Source organism: Dipodomys merriami, unplaced genomic scaffold, assembly GCF_024711535.1.
Source record: "Dipodomys merriami isolate MVZ:Mamm:240054 unplaced genomic scaffold, mDipMer1.0.p SCAF_570, whole genome shotgun sequence".
Taxonomy (NCBI): domain Eukaryota; kingdom Metazoa; phylum Chordata; class Mammalia; order Rodentia; family Heteromyidae; genus Dipodomys; species Dipodomys merriami.
Genome location: NW_027206147.1, coordinates 529054 through 535633, shown reverse-complemented (window position 1 = coordinate 535633; position 6580 = coordinate 529054). Strand labels below are relative to the sequence as shown.

The window sequence follows — 6580 nt, the reverse complement described above, 5'->3', positions numbered from 1 at the left end:
TAACCAGCCTCTTGTTGGAGTCTCTGGTCTGCTTGTGGTCCTGTGGCTTGGTTGGTTTCTTAAGTCAGTTTGTTCGAACAGGCAGTAAAATGCTCTGCTTTACCCAGGATTTGGCCATCCTCCTCCCAGGCTAGTTCATTGGGAGACAGATCTGCATTAAGTATCACAAAAGAGGGGGATGCAGTGATGAGGCTAGGTTCTGGTAGCTTTTCTGGGGCTGGTTTGTGAAAACCTCACAGAGCCCAGCCTGGAGCCATTCTCAGGGTTTCTGTTTACTGATTTTCAATTGCTTGTCGAGGCTGCTAGAGGGAGGGGCAGCCTCTGGCTCTGGTTACCCAGTGAGGAAAGCCACTCCTATGGCTGGCACCCGAGCTGGGTGACTTTTCCCTGGATGGAGCTGAGTCTGGCAGGTCACTCCCCTGTTAAGTTCTTGTGACCTGCTAAATAACTCGTTTTATTCCAACGCCTGAGCTGGAGCTCCCAGCTCCGCCGAGCTTTGTCTGTATCCAAGATGGAGATCACTGGTGCTGGGGGGGAGGGGTGGCCTTCCCTCCTCTGCTCCCTGAGAAGAAGTGAGGACGTCAGGCTTCTACTCACGCTGAGTCTTAGTTCCTCGGTCGTCTCTGGTCTTCGAACTGCAGGATGAAGATGTCTGCTCGTTGTTGGTTCTTGCTGGTGTTGAGTAGAATACGCTCGCCTGCTGCATCTGGCTCCTTTATCTGGGACTCTCTGTTGCTCAGCTATGGTGGCTGCACTTGCCCACCACTGCTACAGTTGTCACCGCCGCGGCGGCTGCTGGCAAGGGCTCAGAAGTATCTCCTTGCCTGGGTTTCCTTCTCTGGCCAAACTCTCTGTCCTGTGATGACTTACTTGGTGTAATTCTCTGACTTAGGACTGTTCACTGGAACTCTAAAACTGCTTTCTATGGGAGAGCTTACTTAGACTCCAGCTTCTCCTCCACCATCTTCCCGGACTCCTCTGTTTTAGATCTTGTATGAAATTCTTTACTTCCTTAATTTAGTGTCAAGTGTTTATTCTCAAATCACTTGGTTGATTGGTTATGGTTTCCTTGGACACCCATTACTTCTGTTGGGATCCATTCAGCATTTCTTTTGTGGACTCCCTGACTTCTTTCAGCTCTCTGTTTATGGATTCCATGAATTCCTCTAGTGATCTTTGTCTATGCTCATCCAGCTCTTGAAATTCCTGTATTACTCTTTGATCAGCTTCCTCATGTTCATGCAATTCCTGTAGTTCTCTTTGACCAATCTCAGCATACTCACACAATTCCTTTATTTCTCTTTGAGTTTTCACAAGCTGCTCATGCAATTCTTTTATCTATCTTTGAGTAGCTTCCTCACACCTATGAGCTTCCTGTTTTGACATTTGTTTGCCTATATCATGCTCACACAGAGTCCTTTGAAGGTTTTCAATCTTACAATGTTTACCATTAGTGTTTTTAGAGCTTTTTGGAAGCTCTCCTCTGGATTATTCATTATCTGTTCTGTCCACTGATTATCATGAGTGGGAGTTGAGATACCCGGACTTGCCATTTTTCTTGTGTTTTTCCAGCTTATTCTGCCCATTTGGCATAAGAGTAACACCAATTTTGTGCTCGAAAACTATCTTAAGTGAAGCATCAACGAAGTTTGTAGTTGCACAGTCAAAAGCCTGCAGATCCTCCTGAAGGAGAGATCCCTTGATTACTATGTAGCGACCTTCTTTATCTCTTCTCACAAATTTTAATTTGAAGTCTATTTCATCTGATATTAGTATTGCAACTCCTGCCTGTTTGTGGGAGCTGTTTGCTTGGTAGATTTTGTTCGAAAATGTGTTTGTTTTTATGGGCAAGGTGTGACATCTGAATGGAACAAATATTTTGCCCATGTAATTGTAACCGCTCTGTACAGTATTTTCACAATAAAAATAAACAAATAAATATTACAAAAGCCTGCAGATATAACCTAGTTCAACAGATACATTTTCAACATCAACCAACTATGTATTAATAGGCTATGAACCGCAAAGAAGAATTTGGCAAACCAGAAATTATTAGGTTTAGTGAGAGATGTGGGTATAGATAGGAATAGAGGGATGTGGAAAGGTAGAGGGAGAGCTAACTTAGTCCTAATCTCAAAGCAGGAAATTGATTCAATAGAATGATAGTAGACACCGGGGGGAGGAGGAAAAAGAGAAAAAAAAGACAAGGAAAAATAGTAAAACAAAAATTAAAAATTGAAAAGTGAAACACTTAATATTATGCAGAATAAAAACGTAATATTCAGAGAAGGACTGGAATATGATAAGAGAAGGGGAGGGATAGAAAAGAGATGTCAAGAAATAAAAAATAAAAATGCTTAATATTTTATATAGGTATATAGAGGTAGTACAGCTATTAAAGAAATTAAGTCTAAGAGGTTTTGAATTCAGTAATATATTTCTGGATTAAGTGTGTATACAATCGGGGATAAGGTCTAATAATCGACTACAGGTATATCTGAGAATGAGCAGAAATGTGACTAAATCACACAAAGAAGAACGAAAGAGAAAAAAAGTGAAAAGAATGAGAAAGAAAGGAAAAAAATATCAAAAGGTCAGTAGTGCTAAACAAAAATGGAAAAAAAGCACACACACACACACACACACACACACACACACACACACACACACGTATACCCATAAAATAAAAATTATAAGAGGAAGAAAAAAAAGTTAATAGAAAACAATTTTTTAAAGTTAAAAATTAAGAATGTTAAAACAATTTTAATAAAAGGTGACAAAAAAGAGTTCTTTCTTTTTGGGGGGTGAGAAGGGAAGATCCTGTATCTCCCTTCATAACCAGTCTCTTGTTGGAGTCTCTGGTCTGCTTGTGGTATTTGATTTTCCTGTAGCTTGGTTGTTTTCTTAAGTCAGTTTGTTTGAGCAGGCAGAAAAATGTTTTGATTTACCCAGGATTTTGTCATCCTCCTCCCAGGCTAGTTCAATGGGAGGGAGATCTGCTTTGAGTATCACAAAAGATGGCTGTTTCTTCTAGTTTGGAGATGCTGTGATGGGGCTAGGTTCTGGGTAGAGTTGAGGCTTTTCAGTAAACAGTAGCTTTTCCCTGAGGCCTAGCTTCTGAGGCAGTCACAGAGCCTAGCCAGCAGCCATTCTCAGGGTTTATTGTTACTGAATTTCAATTGATTGTCTAGGGAGGATCAGCCTCTGGCTCTGTTTACCCAATGAAGAAAGCTTGGGGCTGGTGCAGGCCCGGGCTGGGTGAATTTTCCCTGAGTGGACCTGAGCCTGGCAGGTCAGGTTAGGTTCCTGTGACCTGTTAAATTACTTTCTGTTTTCATCAAAGGACTGAGTTGGAGCTAGCTGCTCAGCCAGGCCTTTGCCAGTACCAAAGATGGAGATCTCCAGTAGTGGGCAGGGAGGGGTGGCCTTCCCTTCTCTGCTCCCTGAGAAGGAGTGAGGAAGTCTGGCTTCTACTCATACAGGAGTCTGGTTCCTGGGTGATCTTTGATCTGCGATATTAAGGATGAAGATGTCTGCTCCTTGTCAGTTCTTGCTGGTGTTGAGTAGAATCCTCTCACCTTCTGCATCTGGCGCCTTTGTCCTAGACTCTCTGTGTTGCAGGTATGGTGGTTACGGCCGCCACCGCCCCCACCATAGCTGCAACCACGGCTGCTGGCAAGTGCTCAGATTTGTCTACTTGCCTGGATTTTCCCTCTCTGGCCTAACTCTCTGTACTGTGATGGCACATTTGGTGTGATTCTTTGGCTTAGTTAAGCTTCCAGCTTCTCCTTCACTATCTTCCCGGAATCATAAATTTAAATTTTAAATGATAAATTCTTTTAAAATTGTTTCACTCGTGCATAAGTATGGATAGATAAGTGATGTGGGCAGAATCAGAATTATTCAGAAGGTTGTAAATGGATGCTTACCTAGTTTTCCCTCGGCTGGATCATAGAATACAGACTGTCCTAATTGAAAAAGTTAGCCTTCCGAGGTTTTTGCATATAAATACTCCATCAACATTTTATTAGAGGATTATTCAAGATTAGCTATATGTTGATTAATAATGACTGATCATGACGGAAAGTTGAGGGAAAACCTTCTACACTTCAGTGAGGTTCTGATTTGTGCTTCACAAACTGTTATGAAAGCTCTACATGAGAAATCTAGCAGCTGCATCTCTAAAAAGACCTTGGGTTGTTACACTTTCTGATATTGTCTCAATTCAAGTACTTCTCCTTGGAGTTCCATACTATTCAATGATGCTGTATTAGCTCCTTGTTACAATTTTCAGACTGGTCTTTTTGATGCAATTTGTGCTTTTCAAAATTGCTCTCCAAATTCCATCCACAAACTGCATACAAAACTTATCTGAAAAAAATTGTATCTGTTTATATTGCATATACTTTTAGTTTTCATTACAAATATAGAATGTAGTAAAAATTCTCATAACAATTATTCTGCGCTAGATTGTGGGCAGATTCTGATGTAAATAATATGCTGTGTTCATGTAGAGATTTTGAGTATCCAAAGTAATAAGCCTGTGGTCCTAAAACCAATACCTTACTTATATTGAGTGACAAATACAACTTCATGTAAGTACAGAAGTTTTCCTTGTATCTTTTTAACATATATTTTTATTATAAATACTGTACAGAGTGGTTACATTTACATAAGTAAGGTAATGAGTACATTTCTTATTGAGCATTGTTACCCCCTCCTTTGTTTTTCCCCTAACATCCCTTCCCTTCACACCTCTCCACCTCTCCCCTTCACCCATCCTCTGTTAGAATGTCTTGTATATTTCATTGTTACAATGGGTCAACCAGTATCCTTTCCTTATATCTTAAATGAAGAAATGCTGGCTTGATTTATGCTGATTCTACTTGTGTAGACACATATAAAATCACTGCCCAAGTCCAAGAGCACATAAATGAAATGCCATCATTTTTTCGTCAGTTGGTATAATTGTGTTCTACACATTTATTGACAGGTTACAAATTATTCTCAAACTTTAAAACATTAAAAATACTTTCTTTTTTTCTTATTTTCTTTGCCAGCTAATCAGCAAGACCTCAGTCAGCATTTCTCACCTAGGAATTTTCACATGGGTTAGTTAAATATATATGTAGAGTCCAGTTTTCTGAGGACTCATTCATCTGCCTAGGAATTCATGCTGGTTGTTGGAAAAAGAGCTCAAGTAAGGATGCTATTTAAAGCCTTATACCTTTACTCTTTACCAGGGTATTCTCCTGCTACATTGGTTGCTGAGAATGTCTACAAGAGTAAGCATTCCATGAGGAGCAGGGAGACACCATATGACTTATACTTACTGATGTTTCCAAGTCACTTGTTATCACTTGTACTGCATTTTGAAAGTCAAATCTCTCTAACACTACCAGTTTTAAGAGATAAGAGGAGTGGAAAATCAACTCTTAGGGACAAATACATCTTCAGCATGTATTGTTCCAAGTATTCCTTTTAAGGCATATTCAACAACTGGTGAAAGTTGTGTTGGCTGTAATTATGTGTCTTTCTCCATGTGTGCATGTATACATGAGAATATGTATGTGTGTGAATAGTAACATACATGTGTACATTATGGCTTATATCATCATTTATTCCTTGCTAACAAATAAAGTAAGGAATCACTAAAGTTTTAACAGAAACTGTGTAGTTAAAGTTGTAACTCTTCACTCTGCTTCTTTACACAGACTTTGCAACTTCTCATTAATAAAGTTTCCATAAACTCTAAAATGTACATACTTAGTACTTAATGTCTGCTATCATAAATCTTAAATACTTTACAGAAAAGTTTTATACCTGCCAAACAGTCCTATTTTTGGCATATATAAGCAAAATCCCAAAATTAAGCATATTTAAAACATTAAAACTTTTAACAAACCTTAACACTTGCTGCAATGTTCATTTCGACAGGTGCCTTGTATAGAATAATTGAATTTCTCCTCCTCCAAATCTCTTGAACTACAAATATCTGGAATTATTTTGTTTTTGGCATGTCTATCTTGATTTTATTCTTTAATGTGTGCTTATGTAAGAAATACATGATTCTATAATTTCACAACAATTCTTTTGAACTTACTTTTTGTTGAATTGCCTAGCTTAATAAAATCAATTAAAAGTTACACTTTATATATAAAAACTGTTCTGTGCTCAATTTAGCATCACATACACTAACATTGGAACCATACAGAGAAGATTAGCATGCACGCTGGGCAAGGATGACATGCAAACTCTTGGAGCGTTTCATATTTTTACAGCAACAGATGCTGAAACGTATGTGGCCACAAGGGAACCGTACCGCATTCTTGGTGGGAGTGTAAACTTGTTCAACTACTTTGGAAAGCAGTATGGAGGTGCCTCAGAAGACTCCATATAAAACTCCCCTATAATACAGTAATCCCACTTTTGGGGATTTGTCCAAATGATCATAAAAAAGACCATACTAAAACTACCAGCACAACTATGGTTATTGCAACATTATTTATGATAGCTAAGATATGGAACCAAAACAGATGCCCCCATTAGATGAATGGATCAAGAAAATGTGTTATATATA

The 6580-nt window shown here is 39.0% G+C and overlaps 1 non-coding gene across 1 annotated transcript; it reads left to right on the top strand.

The window, feature by feature from the left end:
• Window positions 1-6170: 6170 nt before the first annotated feature.
• LOC138812955 (U6 spliceosomal RNA) lies at window positions 6171-6277 on the top strand. The gene has a single exon (XR_011367666.1). It is a non-coding gene; the product is annotated as a U6 spliceosomal RNA (small nuclear RNA).
• The last annotated feature ends 303 nt before the right edge of the window (window positions 6278-6580 follow it).